The 25,455-nt window shown below is 36.1% G+C and overlaps 1 long non-coding RNA gene across 1 annotated transcript; it reads right to left on the bottom strand.

The window, feature by feature from the left end:
• Nucleotides 1–1,499: 1,499 nt before the first annotated feature.
• LOC110463576 lies at nt 1,500–20,552 on the bottom strand. The gene is made up of 4 exons (XR_002464405.1): nt 20,474–20,552; nt 11,636–11,756; nt 2,970–3,086; nt 1,500–2,049 (listed from the first exon to the last, which is right to left on the bottom strand). It is a non-coding gene; the product is annotated as an uncharacterized LOC110463576 (long non-coding RNA).
• Between the last annotated feature and the right edge of the window lie 4,903 nt (nt 20,553–25,455).

Raw genomic sequence — 25,455 nt, 5'->3', positions numbered from 1 at the left:
TAACCAAGTGGATTGCTATTTAGGACTTCATAAAGAAATCACTTTAAACAGTTGAAAAACAAGGTAAGCGTATATTTAAAAGAAGAAGCAAAGAAAATAACTATATATCACTAGAACGTTTAAAAAGAATATTGTCAGTGTCGGAGAGTTTACAATTAATCTGTGCAATTTTTGAAAGTTAATACCCATGGACAACGTCACAGACAGTGTTCCACATACTATAAACACTAATGTAATACAACCGTGTTATCCATCATTGATCAAATGTTGTAACCGGCTGGATACCTACAAAAAGTGGTCTAAACATCACCATCAATCTCCACAGCAACTCACCAGTAACGGATTTTTCTACACCGGTATCGAAGATCGTGTTTCATGTTTCATGTGTGGTGTTTCGTTAAAACATTGGAACTATTTCGACGATATCAAAACAGAGCATTTGAGATGGTCAAAAAGACTGTCTGTCATTTAAATATGTAGAGTTACGTTATCATACCAATACGTACATGTGTAATAATGGAATTAAACACAGACTTGCTAGATAAAAGACTGCAAAACTATTTGATTCAAAAAACCGAAGAAAATGCCTATGGGAGACTACTAAATAAATCTGCTGTGCCTCTCTTATGCATACGTTGTAAAATCAAAAATAACAGAACTATTCGTATGTCTAGGTTGTGAGAATCGTCGAGCTAATCAACATGAACATGAATGTCTGATGTATTCCAATGCTGTTGTTATAGACTTACATGTTGATGAAGCATTGCCATTTACAAATCATTTGGAAGTGGAAAAGACTTGGCGCGAGTTTGCCATTCAATCTTGTATACCTTCGAATACATTACAATATCTCATGCAAGACGAACGTTTGAGGGACGAGAACTACGTGAAACAAAGTTATAGCGAAAAAAAGAGAAATACGTGAAGAAAATCGGTGAAGTTCAGACATGTCTATTCATTTGATTTACAGATAGTAGACGTATATTTGAATGTACTGTAGACATACAAGACAGTGGCACTATGGGAAAGAATAATAGCAACATATCTATCCATTCTACTTATAGATGAACACTGGTATCACCCGCCCAGCTCACCTATACATGACAAGCTGTACCGATCGGTCGGTGACATTCTCCCAGTGGAGTTGTAAACTTCGTCAGACCCCTTATCAGCTGGCTAGAGACGGATTTTTTCACGAAGGTGTCGGTGATTATGTTACTTGTTATAAGTGTGGAAATACATTGAAATATTGGGATAATACAAACTTTTCTGTAGAGTGTTTTGACCGTCATTGTGTTTTACCTCACCCGCCCAATTTGAATAGGATATATCAACGTGCAACGCAAAATTAATAATACTTTTCCTTGTGGGAATTCCTCAGAATTCCTCAAAATGGTAACTTATTAAAACTACTATATGCATATCATGTTCGAGAAATCATAAGTGAAAGACAGTTTGATATGATGCATGCATTTATTCAAATGGATGACATTAAAGTGATTCGTGACTTTATTCAAGAAACTTTATTGTTTTAAAAACCAAAGAAGTGCTAGAAATGCTTTCATTTCACAATTATGTAATGCTGAATGGAGAAGTTATGAACTTAAAACAGAAAAATGGAAAGAGAGAGTCGGTATAATGGTCATGTCCATGAATCGTGAAGAAGATTGGTTTCACAAAACGTTGTAATATGTATCAATGTTAATAAAAGTTTGTACATAAACAAGACTTATAGATGACGTATATTATAATTTGGAGAATGGTGGTGCATTTCTCAGTCCCGTGAAGGTTCACCAAATATTGAAAACACAAGGTATTAAAATCCTTGGCATATATAAGATCAGAAGATATATACAGAGTCTTGATGATTATAGTTTACATAAACCAGTTAGGCGCTCATTTAAACGTGCACGTGTTGAAGTTGGCGTGCCAGGTGAACAGTACGATGCTGATTTGGCAGACATGACATCTCTACCCAAACATAATTCGGGAGTGCGATATCTTTTGATGGTTATTGACGACTTCAGTCGACATCTATGGATTGAACCTCTAAAAAACAAAACGTCAAAAGAAGTTTTAAACGCTTTCAAGAAAATTGTCAAAAGAAGTGGAGTGCCTCACAAACTTCGGACAGACAAAGGTGGAGAGTTTAATAATGCAATCTTTAGGAAATACTGCAAGGATGTGGTTGGCAAATATATGGATCGATCTAGCAAGATTGGTAAAATTACCTATCAAGATACTGAACACATTCATTATTTTACCACTCAAAGCGATACGAAGGCAAATATAATTGAAAGGTGCATACGGTTTAAGACCATGCTATTTCGATACTTTACAAAACACAGAACGTACAAATATACTGACATTCTACAGAAACTGGTTGATAGTTACAATTCTACACCGCATCGATCTTTAAATGGTATAGCTCCTAAAAATGTCAACAAAGAAAATCAGGCAGATATATTTGCATATCTGTACTTAGAAAGAAACCGATGAAAAATCAATCAAAGAAACCATATATTTAAAGTACACAGACGATATCTATTGCAAGGTATTCCCCAACATCAGCTGATTGATTTTCTAAACGAAGTAATCAAAGGTAGCTTTTATGAATCCGAATTGCAGAGAGTTGATAAGAACATGGATTCACTTTTTTACATAGAGAAGAAAATCAAGACGCGCAAGATAAGTGGTAGAAAACAGTGGCTAGTAAAATGGTTGGAGTGGCCTACCAAATATAATTCATATGTCGATGCGGATACCATTATTGATACTGTAGACATTGATCATGACGCACTACGTCACAATCAACAGTAATAAGAACAGGGAATATTTTCCAGATAATGAACCGCATCATTTTCGCACTCATTTACAATCCCCCCTGCATTTACCTGGACTCTGGCAGGTAGCGTTGGCAGACATTTATTTAGTTGAAACTGGTAAAACAAATGAAAACGTATACGTACATTGCGACGTAAGTGATGGAACTATCATCGATGGTGAAAAGAAAAGTCTCCTCCGCATGGTAAAGTCGTACAAGCAAGCTAACTGGACCCAATCTTTCACGATCTTTCAATATGTACCTGTAAATAAAGCAGAGATTAGAGACATCGAAATATATATAACAAATGAGAAAGGCGAAGTTCCTTCATTTTTGAAACAATCGGTGACGATAACACTACATTTCAAATCATATCCGTTTTACTTAGGAATGTTTCAAACATGTACGTTCCCAATGTGGAAAAATGGATGAACTATTTCAAAAACGTTACTAGTGGCAAAATTAATCCATATATCGATATCGATCGAGAAGTGAAACAGCATGGAGGTGGTATATCTACCAACACTAAGGAGTTCATGATTCCCATTGACAATGTCAAAAGTGAGAAAACTATAGCATTACACAACCTTGGTGTAAATCTAGTTTCACCAACTCAACAGGTGATAGAACAAGCCAAATCCAGTCTACTATAGAAGAAATCACTGGGAAAATGGATAAAACTTAAGACAACTCTGAGATAAATGCACGATTAGAGAGAATTGAGCTACTGCTCAGTAAAGTTGTCACCAAAGATGAAAGTTCGAATGAAAAAATTGGTCACTACAGAGCAACTACAGGCAACAGTTGAAAAACTTTCCCAGAATTTCGAAAAAAATATTAGTATCTTAAAGATAGAACACGAAGACAACTTAGAACGAATAAAAGGTGAGGTGCACGACCTAGCAATAGAAAATCAAAAACTAAAAAAAAAACGTTGAAAAAATCACTGCTAACAGCGAAGAAAACTAACGACAAGTTTATTTTCTCAGCCAAGAATGCCATGCAAATAATTCCATCTTAAATGACCTGGAACAACATGGTAGCGCAAATAGTATCCGGATAGTGGGACTGGAGAACAGCAACCCCAATGAATCCGTAGAAGACTCTGTCACCTTAGTCGTCAAGTTATGTAACGCTAAACTAGGAATGAATCTTGACCCAAACGAAATCGACACTGCCCATAGACTTGGTGCTCACAACCCCAATGAATCCGTAGAAGACTCTGTCACCTTAGTCGTCAAGTTACGTAACGCTAAACTCGGAATGAATCTTGACCCAAACGAAATCGACACTGCCCATAGACTTGGTGTTCACAGAGCCGGCAAGGCCCGGGCCGTTATTTGCAAGTTCGTCCGCAGACGCTCAAAGTTCAATGTGATAAAAAACAGACCCAAACTAAAGCAATCTGGTATAGTGATCATGGAAGATATCACACGTAGAAACCAAGAACTGCTGTCGAGAGCCTACCAATGTCGCGATCGCAAGCTACAAGGAGCATGGTTGATGAACGGAAAAGTAAAAGTAAATTCAGAGTCACAAAGACTTAGATGCCATACTCTCATCTCAAGCAAATCACAAATAACTCTGTGGTTTATTTTTGTGTGTACCTTAATTTGAACTGTTTTATTTGTAAATAGTAAGAAGAAATAAATAATATACCGACAACAATGCAATATTTAAAAAACGTACTAAACAGTCATCAAAGTCATGACAACAAGAAAAAGTATACATTGCACGAGTGTCCCAAAATCAACTATGAAACCAGGCGGCAATATAGCTGTAGGATCACAGGTGACCAATGTATGACTTGACTTTACTGTTTTTTTTTTATTTATTTCTCGACCATATACATGTATTATGAGATATGAGATATATCGTAATCAACCAGTGAATCAGTATTTAAGAGATCCACGTGTATGTAAGGTTCAGCAGTAAATCAAATTTGCCTTTGATAATATATATTATTATTTTTTGGGATAAAGTAAGTAAAGTAGATTTGTATGTATTAATCATTTAATGGCGACAATCATTTATACTAGGTCAGTCAATATTGAACTTGTAAATGTAAGGAGGTTCTTGATATATGTACAGTTGTATGTGGAATATATTGAATATTATAGATTCAAGTTTATAGACATGGCATTTTAATTATATATTTATAACACATGGTCTATTCATGTCTGTAAAAGCGACTCATAGTATCTATACATTGTAACTGAAAGGTTAAATAATTCCGGGTTTTTTTCTTTTCCACATTGACACGTATGAGATAAGATAAAAGGAATGTTCTTTTTATTATCTGAAGTAATTACAAAATTATCAGTTTATAATACGGCCTTTATAGCATATTGGTTCATGCGAATGGATAATCCGGATAATAAAGACCATGTACTAACGTTATAATGCATCAACATACGGATTTTTTTCTTCCGTATTCTCTTTTCTTTACTGAGAAAATGTGTTCTCCATTTGTTTTTCAAATCCATTATAATTAGGTTGAATTAAATACATCCTTATGTATACAGAATAGTATTTATTTCGTTCAAGACCATAATCCGGATATGTTTTTAAGAGATGCTCTAAAATCCGGATAATATTTACCTTATTCTGACTCATCGTTTACTATGTGAATATTCACTTCCGTAGTATACAAAACCACATGGAGATTTTTGATTTGCAGACATTCACAAGTTTTAAAATGTAAATATCAACCTTGGAACGAACTCAAATAGTAGGTATGCTGATAAAAGTTTTATTTAAGAACTGCCTGCTCCATACATTTAGTGTTTTAACTATATACTCATACTAAATTATAATTGATCGATCGACATAATCTAATCTAAGGGACATAATCAACCACAATATCATAAATATAACACAGGCTAGCTGTACCTGGTATTGGTATTTTCAGAAGTACGTTAAGATTCCTTTTCAGAATATAAATGTACATAGTACTTTTTTGTATTTAATTGTTATATGTATTTAGTGTTTTATGTTTTTGTGGTATCGCTTAACTTAAAAGGGGAATGCTTGCAAAGGGAGGAGATCAAATGGAAAAACATATTTGTCACTGACTTTATGATATATGATACTGTCTATAATTATTTTAAAACTATTACAAATGTGTGCCTCATCGATAAGACTTACAACTGGTTTAGATTATGTCTGGTTGTATAAAAATAATGTCTGCAAACTGTCAGGGCTTGGAGTCAAAGGAAAAAAGACTTGATGTCCTGAACTATTTACAAACAAATTTTAGGGATTTTAATATTTTTTGTCTCCAAGACACTCATTTTACACCTCAAATAGAGAATCATATTGAGTCACAGTGGGGTTTTAAGTGTATTTTTAATTCTTATCTGTCAAATTGTAGAGGCGTGAGTATTATGTTTAATTATAATTTTGAATTTTATATACAAGAAGTTAAAAAAGATAGAGGTGGCAATTTTATAGCTGTTGATTTTACAATTGAGAAAAAGAAGATTAACGCTTGTAACTTTATACGGCCCTAACACTGATGACCCAATGTTTTATGAATACTTAAAACAGACTCTAGATGAACTTGAAAATACAGAAATCATTATATGTGGAGATTACAATATTGTACTTAACTCAGAAAAAGATACCTATAATTATAGAAATGTAAACAATTCTAAGGCTAGGCAAAAAAATCTTGATATAGTTGAAGAATATAATCTATCTGACTGTTTTAGGATACTACATCCAGACTTCCGTAGGTACTCATGGAGGAAAAAGAATTTAAGCAAGCTAGGCTAGATTTCTTCCTTACAACTGATACTCTTTTAAATATAGTAGATAAAGCAGATATTAAATCAGGATATAGAACAGACAATTCGATCATTACATTAGAAATAAAGACTAACAATTTTGAACAGGGTAAGGGACTATGGAAATTTAACACTAGTTTACTTTATGATAATGAATGTGTGAAGAAGGTAAAAGATACAATTGAGCGTATAAAGAAACAGTATGCAGATAGTACATATGATGGAAATATAGAAGAAATTGACAATAAAGATATTAGATTTTCAATCGACGACCAACTTTTTTTTAGAAACTCTACTGAGGGAAATTAGAAGCACAAGTATTTCTCATGCAATACAGAAGGCCAATAAGACAAGAAAAAGAATTAATGGAAAGTATAGATAGGATAGAATCTGAAGACAATTTAGCAAATAAATTTGATATTTTACACCAAAAAAAAAGAGAATTAGAAACCATCAGACAAACAAAAATGAAAGGACATCTAATTAGGTCTAAAGTTAACTGGATAGAAGAGAGGGAAAAGGCGACAAAATACTTCTGCAGTCTGGAGTCTAGAAATTTTACTAACAAAACAATATATAAGCAAGAAAAAGTTATAGGAGAAATAATTACTGAACAAAAGGAAATCCTGAAAGAAATAGAAGCATTTTACACAAAACTTTACAGTGAATAGTCTGAGGGTATAGAAGATGTTGATCTAGACAACTTACTTAAAGAATTTGATTTAAATAAATTAACAGACAATCAAAAAGAAACACTAGAAGGAAATTTAACAGAAGATGAGCTTGGAAAAGCTTTAAAAAATAAGAAAAACTGTAAATCGCCTGGAACAGATGGCTTTCCTGCAGATTTTTTTTTTTTTTTTTTGGCCAGAACTTAAATATTTTATATTGAGATCACTAAACCAGGGATATACCAAAGGATCTTTTTCCACAAATCAAAGGCTAGGTATTATTACATGTATTCCAAAAGGAGAAAAACCAAGACAATTTTTAAAAAACTGGAGGCCTATTACATTATTAAATACAATTTACAAATTAGCCTCAGCATGCATAGCCAACAGAATGAAAACAATTTTAGATTTTATAATTTCGGTATCATGGAAGTTTCTAGACAAAGTAACCAATACACTATATACAGACACTTCATCAGCTATTATACAAAATGCTAGGCTATCGGAATTTTTCACTATAGAACGTGGCTGTCGTCAGGGCGACCCTGTCTCACCATATCTTTTTATACTTGGGGCAGAAATATTGGCAATTATGGTTAAAAACAATGCAACAATTAAGGGTATCAAAGTAGGGAAAAAGAACACAAGCTCTCACAGATTGCAGATGACACATCTCTTATTTTAAATGGTTCTAGGGAATCTTTCAATGAGGCACTCAAAATGTTAGAATTATTTGCACAAATATCAGGTCTTAAGGTGGCTCCACACTTTCGCAATTAACCAGCAAAATTCGTTGAAACTTTCATATAATTGTTATGCAACTATGTCGAGTTATGAATTATGAAAATCTAAACATTCCGATAGTTTGGGGAATTTTTTGGAAAAAATACCAAAAAATTGAATTTTCGTCAATTCTAATATTTTCCGGGTTTTTTTGTGTGTGGCATTGTTCGGAACAATAACAACAATAATAAAATGAAAAGAAGCATTTCTAATTAACCCTACAAATATTTTATTTATCGCAAAATATGTAACACATGTTACACAAAGTGTTTTTTATTGAATTTGTACGGATAAAAGTGATTATCTACAAGCTAAAAGCACCCAGGACACAAAGTTCTATACATATAGAGTGGGAAATTGAACAAAATATACACAATGGCTTTATAATTAATTTATTTTACATTTTACAATCACTTTGATCCGGGTGAGAGTTATCTTCCTTGAAAAAAATCGGAACTTTTTGCAGAGGGGTGACATTTACACAATGACAGTTGTCTCTGTTTACATATAACAAAAATGATGGAAATAAATCAAAAATATGATATCAAAATTATCAATTTATTGTTCTTTAATGGAACCAAATTACCCTCAGTCATGTACACTTTGGACATCATTCCACAGTCCGCTAACTCACGGTATATTTATAATTACATGTCAGACCAGAGGCTATCGCATGGTATACCGTTCTCACGTGCACTCACACATGCATTTCATAGGTATCTTGATATTTTACAAAACATTATTTTCACAGAGTAAGCTAGTAGACTACATTTGTAAACACGATTTAATCGACAGAGCGAAACTCCCTCAACAGCGAAAATCGTAACGACCTCGAGCTTATGAACTCGTGTAAACACGCGATATGCACATGTGAGGTTGGTACGTCCGCATTCCATGTGTTTCCTATATGACCTTCTTGAGGTCGTCTGGTCTCATGTCACTGTCTTCCCGTGAGTCTGTTTATGTCTATGAATTGGAAAGCTTTATTCCTGAAGTACGTGTGAGTATACATTTCCCGGTAAAATCTTGATATCGGGTGTTGACATATCATCGGCACGCACGTGTACTATTGTTTACCATGGGCCTGTTCGTTTATGCGGAACAACCGGTTTGACCGTTTATAAATGTAACAATTTCGGTTGTAAATCCTGGCGGACCTGCAAATGTGCATGCATGCCTTGCAAGGCTTTCTCAAGACTCGCCTGAAAGCAGTATCAGATTACTAGGTCCGACCTTATTTAATAAACGAACAACAGTGGTCCGATCGGTTTGACCGTTTAAACGAAAACAGCCCAGCAGGTGTTACTATAATTTGCACTACGATATTGAATGCCCGATACGCAATACGGAAATGACGACACGGTGTACATGCACATTTCGATTAAGATAATTGAGTCCTAGCTGTACTTTTTCCGGAAGTATGTCACGAAAATGGACGCTGATGACGATGTGTCGAGCCACCTTAAGGTAAATAGGGACAAAACACAATTGATATGGATAGGAAGTAAAAAATTCAGTCAAGACGTCTACCACCATAGATGGAAATTAAAATGGTGGTATTACAAAATATAACGTTCTTGGAATAGATTACTCTGTCAACTTAGATGAAATGATTAACATTAACTATAATAAAGCTATACAAAATTTAGATCATTACTACAATGGTCTAAAAGAATACTTACACCAATAGGCAGGATAACTGTTTTAAAAACATTAGTACTTTCAAAAATGATTCATCTCTTCATGACTATACCGAATCCAGATAGAGCTTTTATTAAAACAATGAATTCCACTTTTTTAAAATTTATATGGCAAGGACATATTGATAAAGTGAAAAGGAACACTCTAATTAAACAATACAACAAAGGAGGTTTAAAAATGATAGATATTGGGAATTTTATTAATAGTTTAAAATTTACTTGGGTAAGAAGACTTTTGACATATAGTGATAGGGAATGGAAAAACATTTTTGAACATGGAAGATGTCCCATACAGTGCCTTTCACAATTTGGTGGAGGTTTCTTTGAAAACTTAAATATAACAAATTTATTTTGGATAGAAGTCCTAAATACATGGATAAAAGTGTCAAAACTAAATAAAATAAGAACCAAAACTGACCTTCTTACCTCCCCTTTATGGTACAATTCTAACTTTAAGATAGGGAATCAATACATTTATTTTGAAGACTGGCATAGGAAAGATGTAAATACAGTAGTTGAACATAATGAAAGTAGCATTTTTAAATTTTGAAGAATTCAAAGACAAGTTTTCTGTAATATCGAATAATTTCTTAAGTGACCAGAGTCTGTGCATCCATTAAATCTGTGATTAAAAAATGCAAGGTATATCTGAATAACAATACTATTGTAAGACCTTATTTACCTTTTCACACTCAAATTTTATTTAAAAGTAAAAAAGGCAGTGGAGATTTCTATTATGCACTTACAGAGCAAAACCACAAAAACATAGTCAATACATCAGAAATTAAATGGAAAACAAACCCTATTTTCCAATATTTTAACTGGAATACAATTTATTTACTACCCTTTAAGACTACCATAGATACAAAACTACAATGGTTCCAGTATAAAACGAGAGAAGAATGGATAAAACAAAAAACAAATAAAACAGTAGTTTTTGATTTGAAAATGATATTGTTTGGACATACAGTTAACATTGTCACATCACAACCTCTCAACTTCCTTATATTACTTACAAAATACTTGATTTTTTGTACATCAAAAAGCCAAGACAGAGTTAACTTCAACTTGTTAAAAGAATTTATTGCACAAAAATATACAATCGAAAAAGTTGTTCACATAAATACATGTAAACGATTTTTTTTTTCAAATATTGGAAAAGTGGGAAAATGTATTTACATAAAAACAACAACATTAATAAATTACAACTTATCCATATGACATAAAGATGTACCTATTTTAAAATAAGATTTCTTACTTTCTTAGGTAGTAAGGCTTCCCCCTACATTTGTATAGTAGATTGTTTATAGGTTATAGGACTCTATATATATCCATATATGATTATGCATGAAATACAATTGAAAACATATATAAAGAGTGAAGGAGAGTTACAATAAAAACACCTACATATAATACACAATTTTATTTTAAATGGATTTACTTGTATACTATGCATACATGTTTATACACATTTCATATCCTGATATTAAAAAAATAGCTGACTTATATATATATCTATACAATTTTTATGCTTTGTTTGATTGAAGTTCACTTAAATAGCAATGTAGATATAAATTATTATTAAGTCAGAATATATATATGGATATATATATTGCCTTGTAAGAGTTTATGTCTTTGTGGTGTGATGTTAATGTATACAGTATGTGACGTTTAGTTATAAGTTATGTTTGGTAAAAAAAAAAAAATTCTCAGATACTAAACTCCAGAACTCATCCCAAGCAAGGAAAAAAATCAAAGATGTGACTCCTGTGAGAGGATATGTTTACATGATATATGTATACTCATATGATATTTTACATGATGTATCTGTGATGACAAAAACACATTTTTTTTTTTTTTTTGAATTACCTCCAACACAGACAGCTATAGAGATATATATTATCAAGACGTTCTTCCCATTTCGCAAGTCGTCGGCAAAGCCCCCATCGAGTTCGTCATTTCCGGTCAAAATGGTATGGAATACATCGATCTGAAAAACACAAAGATATCGGTGAAAGCTAAAATAAAAAATGGCGATGGAAGCAACATCGCTATAGATGAAAACATTGGGCCTGTAAATTTGTTTCTACCTGCCATGTGCGATGTGCTATCGAATGTGATCCTGCGATGAGAAAAATGAGTATAGTTGTCTACGCGAGCGATCAGATACCAACAAACATACATAAGTGGCCTACCGGTTTTATTGTAAATACAGATAATAGCAACCTACCTGGAAAGCATTGGCTAGCTGTATACATGGAATAAAAAAATAAAGGAGAATTCTTTGACAGTTATGGACACTCGTCAGAATATTTCGACTTTGATTTCTCCAATTTTGTATATAACCATAAACGCATTCAGAGTACAAACTCGAATATTTGTGGACAATATTGTTTGGTTTTTCTGCTTAATCGATGTAGAGGGATGACTATGAAATCTATAACAAATATGTTTGATAATGATCATGTTAAAAATGATAGGATTGTATATAATTACATAGAAAACTCTTTTCCGCTTTGTATTCACTATAATGATATCAAACAGAAATGTTGTTCTGAAATAAAATAATGGAATATATATTGTGTTGTTTTGTGTATGTCTATTCATTCTACATTGAGTCATGGAAGATAAATGGTGGGTAGAAGAAAGTTTGATCAAATTTCAAACACCTACTACCGTTATGATATGTGGACCAACAGGATCCGGTAAAACATATCTAACAAAACAAAACAGCCTCCAACCAAAATCATTATTTGTTATGATACATGGCAGTCTCTTTTTGACTACATTAAGCAAAAGTTGGAAGAAGTAACTTTCCATCAGGGACTTCCGGATGAAGAAGAGTTTAAAGAATGGGCGCAGATTAGCGGTCATAAGTTACTAGTCATCGATGATTGCATGGCCGATGGAGTAAATAGCCAAGATCTAATGAAGATGTTCTGCGTTAGTTCACATCACGAAAACACTACTGTTATGTTTTTAGTGCAAAATTTATTTTAAAAAGGTAAGGTTATGAGAACATTAAGTCTAAACACACATTATTTTATTCTGTTTAAGAATTATCGCGATCAGTTACAAGTTGAAATGTTGGGAAGGCAAATATTTCCAAGACAAACTGCATATTTTAGAGATACATATCTTAAAGCAACCTCTAAACGTTACGGTTATTTGTTGATAGATATAAATCCACACGGAACACAACTCAATATTAAAGACGATGCGATTGAAATTGCACCATTACGCACTCGAATATTGCCCGGAGAAGACATCATTGTTTACGAACCGAGAAAATGAAAGAATTTGCCGAATTTTATAATACTGCTTCAAAGCAACAACAAAAAGTTATATTGGAGTCATTGGCTTATAAACAGCTAAAGTTTTTAATCGAAATAATCTATAATGCTGTCATGGATAATATTCCAATCAGTAAAAGCGATAAAAATGAATTGATCAGACCTAAATTAAATATTCGTTAAGTTTTAGCCGAAGGAATAAGACCAAAGCAGAGACAGAAGAGATTATTGTCACTCAAATGAAGCTTGTTAACTTCATTTGTTAAAGCGTATTTAGAATGGCAAAAGAATTAGTTTTAATTCCGAGAGCTAAATACGAAGAATTATTTAATGACAGTTAACAAGTATCAAATGAAAGGAAGGAACCACCAAGTAGAGTAAAACAAGAATCAAACGAATGTTTACAGGATGTGGTGCCACTGCTACCAATACAGGTAAGAAAGCCCAGCAACATATCTTGTCAGGTGAACAGACTCGGGATCATGCTTTGTTAGAGCTGGAGAAGAAGTTCAATACCAGATTTGAACTTTTAGAGAAAAAGTTAGATGATAAATTGGATAGTATTTTGAAAAAGTCAGGTAACTAGAGGGCTGGTGACACTAATAAAGGTCAGAGAGACAGAGGAAACAGGTATGGTCAAGGTCAACAGGTATGGTCAAAATGGAGCTCAAGGACAGGGTCAAGGTATGTACAACCCAAACGCGTAGAGGTCGCTGCTGCTGGCCAAGCTGGGACCTGTAATGTACAAGAACAAGGCCAAAATTTGATTACTCGAATGGTAGGTGTAGCAAATGAAAGCAAAGTGAGTATCAATGACTGTGAAATGAAGGCGTTCGTAGATAGTGGATCTATGGTGACAACCATATCAGAGTCTGGATACCTTAGTTTAGAGGACAAACCTGAGTTATTGAGTTTAGATGATTTAGGCTTGGAGGTATCAGTCGCAGATGGTTCTAGTCTAGGATATATGGGTTACATTGAGTGTGTTATAGCTGTACCATGTTTGTCTAATGTGGAAATACTGGTTCCAGTGTAAGTAGTACCTGATACTCAGTACAATGGACACTGTCCACTTATAGTGGGAACAAATGTTATTAGGCAGTGCAGGGACTGGTTAACCATGGATGAGACTAGCTTAGTTATACCAGAAGCATGGCAGATGGCTATAGAAAGTATTACCTGTAATACTGCAACAGCAAGGTCCAAGAAGGCAATACATATTGCTCCATACGAATCTGCAGTTGTTGACGGGTTAGCCAGAAGTTGAGGAGGTCACATGAGTGAAGTGGTAACTGAAGGTTTAGCCGAGGGCGCAGGTTTTGTGGTAGGTCCTAGAGTGGTGAAACTTAGTCAGAATGCAAATGTAGCAAGGGTTCCAGTTAAGATATTTAACTTTACAGCGAAACCTATTACCCTAAGACCCAAAGGGGAATTATGTGTCATTCAGGCTGTGGAAATGGTGGATAATCTAGCCTCTGAAATAGATGGACACTCTAAGGTTCGGTCAGATTGTTTTGAGGAGTTAGGTGTTAAGTTAGAGGAGGAAAACTTAACTTCGGAGCAGGCTTTTGAGGCAAAAGCAGTGATTGGGGGTTAGCATAGAGTATTTTCTAGGGGGCCATTGGATTTAGGAAAGGCTACTATAGTAAAACATAAGATAGAGTTGGAGGAGAGCAAACCATTTAAGCAATCTTACAGGAGGATACCTCCTGGAATGTATGAAGAGGTGAGCCAACACGTCAAAGACATGTTACAGGCAGGTGTAGTTAGAGAGTCAAATAGTCCTTTCTCATCTAACGTCGTTTTAGTGAGAAAGAAGGACGGATCTCTACGATTCTGTATTGACTATAGAACTCTAAATGCACGTACGCGTAAGGACGCCTACATGTTGCCTCGTTTTGACGATGTTGTTGACACACTCAGTGGGTCAAAGTACTTTTCTAAACTCGACTTACGTTCAGGTTACTGGCAAGTTGAGATGGAAGAGGGGGATAAACCAAAGACAGCTTTCTCAGTTGGAAATCTTGGTTTTTATGAGTGCAGCCGTATGAGCTTTGGTTTAACCAATGCACCCGCCACTTTCCAAAGACTTATGGAAAAGAGTATGTGGGAACTACAATTGCGAGAGTGCTTGGTGTTCATTGGCGATATCCTCATCTTTTCTCAGACTTTTGAGGAACACATCAAGAGGATAGAGTCTGTGTTCTCTCGATTAGAGCAACCTGGTCTCAAGTTGAAGCCAAACAAATGTGAGTTCTTTAAGACTGCTGTAACTTATCTTGGCCATGTGGTATCAGATAAGGGGATTGGAACAGATCCCGAGAAGTTGAGAGCGGTTGTAGATTGGCCCAAACCAACGAATGTTAAGGAGACTAGACAGTTTCTGGGATTCGTTGGTCATTTCCGTAGGTTTATCAAGGACTATGCTAAGATTGTAGAGCCACTCCATAGTTTATTGAGAGGGCATGGGTCATTGAACATCAGTGACAAAACTAAGGCTAAAAAGATAAATCCTGCACTGTGGGAGTGGGGTAACCAACAGCAGGTAGATACTGTAAAGGAGAAATTGTTGAGCCCACCAATACTGGGCTATGCCGACTACTCCTTCTCTTTATTTTTGCACAAATATACTAGTGGCTCTGGACTTGGTGCAATGTTGAACCAGGAACAGCAAGGTCACAAGCGGGTCATTGCATATGCAAGCCGTGGTCTGAGACCAAGCGAGAAAAACTACCCGGCACATAAGTTGGAGTTTTTGGCTCTGAAGTGGGCTGTAACTGATAAGTTTCACGACTATTTGTATGGAACCAGTTTCAAGGTCTTTACTGACAACAACCCACTTACTTATGTGCTAACCAAGACAAGGCTTGATGCTACAAGTCATCGGTGGGTCGCCGCTCTAGCAGGTTATGATTTTACAATAACCTACAGAGCTGGAGGCAAAATGCAGATGCGGATGGATTGTCTCGTCAGCCTCAGTTGTTTACCGACATGGTTAAAGCAGTCTGTCAGTCAGTAATGGATTCAGTGCCATTGGCTGATTGTGTCACCACTGATCCAGTTACTCCTACGGCCGAGGAGAGAGCTGTGTATGGTGGTGAGCTTGCTAACATGGATTGGGAGGCGGACCAGGCGGATGACTCAGTGTTGGCTAGAGTTGTAGACATCTGCAGTGGTGGTTTTTGTGCAAGGGGAGGTATGGGTGAGTCGCCGGAGGTGCGGAGGTACCTCCGGGAGCGAAAGCGTCTTTTCCTTGAGCATGGTGTTTTGTACAGAACCACAACTGTAGATGGTGAGAAGGTGAGACAACTTGTGTTGCCAGAGGCTCATAAGCTTCAAGCATTGAGGGGTGTGCACGATGATGTTGGACATCAAGGGAAGGAGAAAACCCTATGGTTGGCAAAACAGAGATTTTATTGGCCTGGTATGGAGGGGTTATTAATAGGAAAGTAGAACAATGTGGTAGATGTATCAGGAGAAAGGCTCCTGTGAAGCAAGTGGCAGAGTTGGTTCCCATTAGGACTACAAGGCCCATGGAGTTGGTTTGCATCGACTTTCTTAGCCTAGAAAGATCGAAGGGGGTTTTGCGAATGTGTTGGTTATAACTGACCATTTCACTCGATATGCTCAGGCAATTCCCTGTCGAAACCAAACAGCTCAAACAACAGCTAAAGCCTTGTTTGAAAAGTTTATTGTCCACTACAGCTTTCCGGAGAAGCTCCATAGTGACCAAGGTCGGAATTTCGAGAGCAAAGTCATTAGGGAACTATGTAGGATTGATGGGGTAAAGAAAACCCGGACAACTCCATATCATTCAATGGGCAACGGGTCAGCTGAGCGTTTCAACCAGACTCTGTTGAAAATGCTAGCTACTCTAGAATATGACCAGAAGCTAGACTGGAAATCTTACATCTCTCCGATGGTCCAGGCATACAACGCTACTAGGAGCAATGCTACCAGTTTTTCACCTCATTACGTCATGTTTGGGTGGCACCCCAGATTGTCAGTAGATGCCTTTTTAGATACTAACAAACCAGACCTGAAGGGTAGCTGATCTGGTATCATATGTTAGCAAGTTAAAAACTAGGCTCCAGTATGCGTACCGTATGGCTGCAGACGAGGCTAACAAAAATGCTCGTAATAAAACATACTATGATATCAGAGTGCGAGAGACAAAACTTGAGGTAGGTGATAGAATACTTGTTAGGAAGGTTGGAATTCAGGGGAAGCACAAACTGGCAGACCGATGGGAACATGACCCATACGTAGTCACTGAGATACCTGACATTGAGGCACCAGTCTACAAGGTCAAACCAGAACGTGGTAAGGGATCCCAGCGTACCCTCCATCGTAACATGTCGTTACCATTCAATGTGATCCCTAGTGGGGAGATCGTCGTCCCACTGACTCGCAGGAGACAATGTAGGACTGTAGTCGATCAATCACAAGATGAAACCCATGAGGAGTCGAGTTCCGATACGGACTCCGAGGTGGAGAGGTATATAATACCTCAAAGGAGGAATCCTCTTGAGTTATCTCCCTTGATTAGTCCGTTCCATACAAGTGGGATGAGTCCTATATGACATATAACCAGGTCATCTGAACCACCTGAACCTGTTTCGGCAGATAGTTCAGGGGATGAAGAGCTAGTGTCTCCACGGAGATCACACCGGAACCGGAAACCGCCAGACAGGTTCGGTCAGTGGGTGTGCTCCGTAAGTGCGGTTTGTGGCAATCATGAAGTTTGGTTGTAGTTATATACATGTTAGACCATATTCAAATGAGTTTTCCTGAGGAACCTTGATTATTATGTGATTCACTCATTGTAATGTAAATTGAGGATTAGGTGGATAAAAATCGTTTCACAACGTTTTGCAAAATAGTCCATACTTTCAGGAATTTCCATGGAGCACCGGCAGTCATTCAAAGAAAGATGGAGTTAACAGATTATTTTCAGGAATTTGTAATTAAATGTCATCATGATTTTTATTGATTGTATTACATTTTTTTATTCAGATAATTACTTTGCAGGTTTTAATTGATTTAGTATAAAACTTGCATGAATTTCATTGTTTTGTACAGGTTACAGACTTATGCAGCTGTGACAAGGCGATAGGACTGAATTTCACTTTAGAAGATTTTTAGTCAAGTTATTTTTAGGTTATAACAAATGTGGGACACATTTTCCCCCAGCAGGGGAGTATGTAACCCTGGGTTATATAATAGGATATATATATATATGGTGTGTGTATATGTATATACAACGAGTACTGTCAACTGTCTGTATACACGTGTGTTGTCCCGTCTCGCAAACAGTGTATGTGACGTCATCAGTTCGGAATGCATGTACCTTTACTGCATACTTCCCACCTCTCACAATGGAAAAGTATAGGCAATAAATCACTTGCTACCACAGTCCACTGCACACATAACCCCTTTCACGGCCAATCATGATTACATGACCATGAAAGGGGGTGTGCCCAGTGGACTGTGGTCACAACTGCTGAAAGGGGAGATAATCAATCAGTGAGTAACGACGAAGTCAATACAGTGGAAAGGATAAACTTAGTTGACACATTTTAAAATAAGGGGGAAAAATGAAGTTAAAAATGGTCATTTCATGATTGAAAAACACAAAAAAAGATTTCCTTATCACGTGAGAGGATAAGCATTTCCTGGAAAAGTTTATAAAAGTTTATAATCTTTAGGAGCTGTTCCTTTATACAAAATTGCACATAACTGGAATTCCTTAGGGATTGTTAAACCCTTACATTGTATGTATGAAAATGGTTTCAATATCCTGTACCTTTACACATCGTGAAAATTAAACTGAAAATGTAGTCAGAAATTCAACATTGCTTCCCGTATTTTGTTCTAATTGTTGAACAGACACTCCTTACCTTCCCTGGTACTGGAGCTGGATAGTAATCCAAAAACACTTGTATCCATTATGAAGGATGCACTCAGACTGGGCTATTGAGAATCTTACATGTACCTGGTTGTGGTTAGTACTCACTCACACAGGTACATGTAAATTATCTGCAGTGTAGGGTAGGTAAAAAGATTGTCCAGGTGAACATTTTTTTCTCTACTTCCCTTTTCGCTCGGGTGTAATAAATCCCTTGTTACTCGAAAACCATGCAATAACCTTTACGTGTTGTTATGTTCTGTTCCAACATTCTGACTGAATTGTACTTACGACGTAGACCTTGGACCTGCCCCTTGCACGAATAAAGCACTCTATATTCCCGCCACTATATTCTGGCTACTGGGTAGATACTTACTGCCCAGTGGTCATTCTTACAATCCGACTCGTGAAAGACGGATCTGATTACGGATAGAGCTGAGTCATTGGGTATATATATATAGAGGGCGTACAGATACATTGCCGCCAGCATGTATTAGCAGGCTAGGGACATCATACCCGGTACGTATAACCGTATTATATAATAACTATCGTGTGGTTATAACATTTAGTTATTAGAATTACTATATTTATAGCGGTCTCTATTCAGAGGTCCGGTACATCGGTCGGCGCGGAAGTTGTATAGTATTTATTGTATGTATATGAGAGGGGAAATGTATTTATTGTATTGTCCTGTATTGTAGGTTTCTCGGAGATCATAAAGGAAAGATATACACTTAAAACAACTTGTCAGAGTTATTGTTAAAACTGAGCAACCGGTGACAGAAGGACCACCAAGTACTGTAAAACAACAAACTAATGACAATAACTCAGTAGAAAAAAAAAAGATTCACATCCTGAAACAACACAGGACGGTGGACAATTATATGTAGAAACTACACCTCGTGATTTCATGACTCGCATCAATAAACAGAAGGCGAAGAAGAAATGGCTGGCATTCAAAGTTTAGACATGCCCACTCGCTCCGCCCACACACTATAAGTATAGCTGTTTCAAGACAGATTTCATACAGGATCTAAATTGTTCACCATGGCAGACGGATTTCTTGCTGGTCTACTGAAGAAATAGGGAGAAGGAGATGAAGAAGCTAGAGAAACATTAAGAGACTTGAAGAGAAAACTAGACAGTCTAGATACCTCACCAACTAAAAAAACGAAAACGCCGGTAAAATATTGTGATGTTGAAACTGGCCCAAATGAAGAAACAACCCAAGAGCGTGAAGTATGCTACAAGCAAGTTTGTGATAAAAATCAAGTGAATCATCTTAAAGCTCACCTTGCAGGTTTCTCGTATGAAATATGTGGTAATACATTTTCTCGACATTTCAACTTAACTCGCCATATGTCGCATATACATGAGGTTGAGGTAATTGATAACGAGATTATTCCTTGTACTACTTCAAAACGGATACCTTGCAATTATTTCCCAAAAACATTGTTTTTTCCTTACAACGACATGTATTGAAAGCGCATAAAATTCACAACTCACCAGCTAACGATTCTCCAGAACAGCGCATGGGTTCTCCTGAAGCGCGTGTGGCTTCTCCGGACCAGCGTGCGGCTTCTCCGGAACAACGTGCGGCTTCTCCGGAACAGCGTGCGGCTTCCCCGGAACAGCGTGTGGCTTCTCCGGAACAGCGTGCGGCTTCCCCGGAACAGCGTGTGGCTTCTCCGGAACAGCGTGCGGCTTCTCCGGAACAGCGTGCGGCTTCTCTGGAACAGCGTGCGGCTTCTCCGGAACAGTGTGCGGCTTCTTCGGAACAGCGTGTGGCTCCTCCGGAACAGTGTGCGACTTCTCCGGAACAGCGTTCGGCTTCTCCGGAACAGCGTGTGACTTCTCCGGAACTAGGTATAGATTCTCCAATCGCAGGACCGAGTTGGATGCAATCCCCAGAACTTGCACGAGAACAGCGTTCTCCAGCTGTAGTAGAGCAGGAAGGAGGTAATGTTTTTATTCACAACGATCATCGTTATTCTGACGAAAGCAGTTTAAATTGTGTTGCTAATATTAGAAACAGATATCCGAATGGTGACGATGATATGGATTTGCTTCGCTTTGCAACAAACACTTCATAGGAAGTGAGAACACATTTAGAAGAAAGAAGTTACGAGCTAAGAGGGATTAAGTGGTATTTATGTATTCAAGTGGAATTGGAAAAAGAAGACAAGGATGGAAACAAGCAGCAGTCCTATCCACACTTTAGAAGCAAGACTTACATTTATTTGCCAAATGAGAACTGTTCACAACATGATTTGAACGAAGCATTTCAAAAGATGTTTTTAGGCTTTGAAGAATACATTGGGGAAGGATCGAATTGGATTTTAAAAAGGATCATTAAATTAGAAGTGAGTACTGTGAAATATTCACCTTTATCAGGAACTTCATACATTCTTACTCCAGGAACATTCAGGCAACATAAACTGTTGAACATTCTCAACAATGACGAGAAATGTTTCACGTGGTCAGTAATTGCTTCTCTTCATCCAACAGCAGACATACCAGAACATGTGAATCATTATACAAAATATGAACAAAATATGAAGAGTTCGTATTTCTCATGTGAATAAGTTTGAAAAACAAAATAATATTTCTGTGAATGTATTTGGATATGAGGATGAGACAATTTTCCCATTGTATGTTACAAAGGTAAGAGAATCACGACATCACGTTAATTTATTACTGTTACAACAAGGTATAAAAACACATTATTGTCTGATAACAAATTAGATACGTTTCTTAGCAGAACGAAATCTCATCATTGTAAAACACATTTTTGTCAATTTTGCTTACAAGGGTTCACGCGCAAGGATTTACTTGAAAATCATGTCGAATATTGATCTAAATACGATCCACAACATGTGAAACTCCCATCAGAAGGTGAGCAATTTTTAGAATTTTGCTATTTTAATAAACAGATAATCGTCCATTGTAATCTATGCAGATTTTGAAACTTTTCACAAAATATGGATTCTTGTCTGCCTAATCCTCAAACGTCTAGTACGACTCCAAATACTAGAAAATTTGATTGAAGAGCAGCACCTTATCAAAAACATTTAAAAGCATGTCGAGCCACTCAAAATGACGAAGGAAGATGAGCGTCATTTTCAAAATTGCGAAAAATGTCATATTTGTAATAAGCATTTCGCGAGAGATTCAATCAAAGTAAGAGATAACTGCCATTTAACGGGGAAATATATATCGGCAGCATGTCAAACTTGTAACATACAATATCAACATCCTTCTTTCATCCCTGTAGTTTTTCACAATTTGAAAGGATTTGACGGTCATATCTTATGCGAAAGTTTAGGTCTATTCAAAGATCATGAAATCAAATGTATACCAAACAACATGGAAAAATATATTTCATTTAGTTTAGGAAGTTTACGATTTATAGATTCGTTCCAATTCATGTCAGAAAGTTTAGATTCACTGGTTAGTAATTTAGCAAAGGGAGGAAGTTCCAAATTCAAACATCTTTCAAAAGAATTTACTAAACCTCAGACGGAACTGTTAGTCTATCCATACTAGTATGTAAACGAGGAAAGTAAATTCAGTGAAACACAACGCCCATCACAACAACAATTTTATAGTCAGTTGAGCAAATATCACATATTAGATTCTGACCATGTTCATGCACAACGTGTTTGGAACGAATTACATATTCAAAATTTAGGAGAATATCACGACTTGTATTTAAAAACAGATGTGCTTCTCCTAACAGATGTCTTTGAGAATTTTAGAACTACGTGTTTAAATTATTATGGATTAGATCCGTGTCAATTCTATACTAGCCCTGGTCTAGCTTGGAATGCAGCATTAAAAATGACAGGTGTGCAATTAGAATTACTAACCGATCCGGACATGTATCTATTCTTTGAGGGTGGTTTCGCGGTGGTAGCCTTCCAATGTAAAATTAAAAGGTCGCTTGAAAACGGAAAAACTAATTCCAAATCTAGAAAATAAAACAAAATATATCTATCATTATAGGAATCTGCAGCTGTATCTAGATCTCGGCATGAAGCTTACCAAAATTCATAAAATTTTAGAGTTTAGACAACATCCTTTGCTAAGGCCCTATATCTTATTTAATTCACAACGAAGGGTTGAATCGCAAAATGACTTTGAGAAAAACTTTTTTTAAGCTCATGAACAATGCCGTGTTCGGTAAAACAATGGAGAATGTTAGGAATCGAGTAGTAGACATAAAGTTAGCTCATACAGAGAAAAAAATAAAATAAAATATTGTGCAAAACCGTCTTTTAAACGATTTAAAATCTTTAGCGAGAATTTGGTGGGCATTGAGAATGCAAAAACCAAATTATTACTGAACAAACCGGTATATGCCGGACAAACCATTCTAGAGCTCTCGAAAATAGTCATGTATGAAATTTATTACAAATATCTCAAGCCGAAATATCATGATGGAATGAAGTTATTATTTACAGACACCGATTCGTTCGGTATCGAAATTGAAACCCTCGATCTATACTCAGATCTTCACCAGGACAGACATGTGTATGATTTGTCTGATTATCCACCATCTCACCCTTGTCACGATTCATCAAACAAAAAAATCCCGGGATACTTCAAAGACGAAACGTCATAACATCCCATTTCAGAGTTTGTCGGTCTTCGTCCAAAGTTGTATTCTTACGTAATTTGTACGCACGAAAGGTCTGTTGTCGAGAGTTGTACTGTAATCACAACAACGTCAAAAGAGAAACAAGTGGCTAAAGGTGTCGCTAAAGCAACCATTAAAAAAGACTTGCGACACGATATGTACGCGAAATGTTTGTTCGATAAGACGAACAAGATGTGTGCAATGAATTCAATTAGATCAGATAAACATTAGTTACATGTATATACAATCAACAAATCGGGGCTATCACCTTTTGATGATAAGCGCTACGTACTTCCTAATGGTCGTGATACGCTTGCCCTTGGCCACTATGAAATAAAATATAAACACGTTGTAACCTGTTTATGATTTTATTGTATCAAAAACAGTGAATGAAATAGAAATACATGTCTTTTCAATTGTCTATGATTTGTACATATTGATTGTTAAATAATTTGATATCGAAAAAAAAATGATTTTGTTGAATAAAAAAAAATATGTATCTTGAATTGTTTTAAATAGTAAAGATATTTGTCACTTAGAACAAATATGACTCGACTGAGACAAGATATTAACTTGATAGAAGACTATAATACTGTATACGTATGATATATATCAATACAAAATGGGTTTAGATCGTTTGCAGTTTTCAGGTAAATTAAGCTTGTCAAACACATGATTTGCACTCTGTCAGTGTCGTGAGAACTTGCGTTAGGCATACTAATTTAGGCATTTTGTGATTTTCAGCAGATTCGTTACATATATCATTCGCTCTTAAAATACAGTTTCNCTCTTCGTGCATAATTTTTGTATATTCAACATTTTCATATATACTCACATGAAGCTTTTATATTACTCGACAGATCTGCGTACTACCTCCAGCGATTTTTTTTTTAAATGTATAAATCTGTACTATCTCCAACAGTCTTGATATTATTCGACAGATTAAAGTTAGACCAATTCAAATCTGTAATTTCATAGTTAAATACTGGTAAAATATTTCTCAACTTGGTTTTTAAATATTAAGATTCATAAATACATCTTTTAAGTTACTTAATGTCTTACATTTCCTTTGTTGCTGGTAAATTATTTTTGTCAATACCTTCATATTTTCACAACTATCAATGCCTGTTGTTGGCTATATATTTAAATGATAATTTAAATGTTAAACAAATTAACTAAGTACATTCATAAGGTTCAAACAAAATATTTTTTACAGGAGGGAATGTTTCGTGTAAAAACTGTTCTTGTGATAAATAAAAATAAAAAATCCATTTTTATAGTTTGAATCCTCATAAAAGTTTATTCATGTAGCATACAAAAAAATCCAATTTTTTTCTTCAAATATTAACTGCTTTTTAGCTCAAAGTGAGCTTATGCCATACCGTGGCGTCCGTCGTCCGTCCGTACGTCCGTACGTCAACAATTTCTTTAAACGACTTCTTCTTAACCACTGGTTGGAAATAAACTAAATTTGACTGGAAGCATCCCTAGGTGGTGGGGATTTAAAATTGTACAAATGGTGGGCTGACCCCCCAGGGGGCTGAGGGGCGGGGCCAAAAGGGGTCAATTTGCCCATATTGCTTTAAGCGACTTCTTCTCGGAAACTAAGAAGTGGATATCAACCATATTTGACTGGAAGCATCCCTAGGTGGTGGTGATTAAAAATTGTACAAATGGTGGGCCTGACTCCCCAGGGGGCTTAGGGGCGGGGCCAAAAGGGGACAATTTGGCTATATTGCTACAAACGACTTCTTCTGTAGAACTGTGCACTGGAAATCATTCATATTTGATCAAAAGCATTCCTGGGAGGCAGGGATTTAAAATTGTACAAATGGTGTGGCTGACCCCC

This window comes from Mizuhopecten yessoensis, unplaced genomic scaffold (genome assembly GCF_002113885.1).
Source record: "Mizuhopecten yessoensis strain PY_sf001 unplaced genomic scaffold, ASM211388v2 scaffold213, whole genome shotgun sequence".
Classification (NCBI taxonomy): domain Eukaryota; kingdom Metazoa; phylum Mollusca; class Bivalvia; order Pectinida; family Pectinidae; genus Mizuhopecten; species Mizuhopecten yessoensis.
This window is presented reverse-complemented; position numbering and strand designations above follow the sequence as displayed.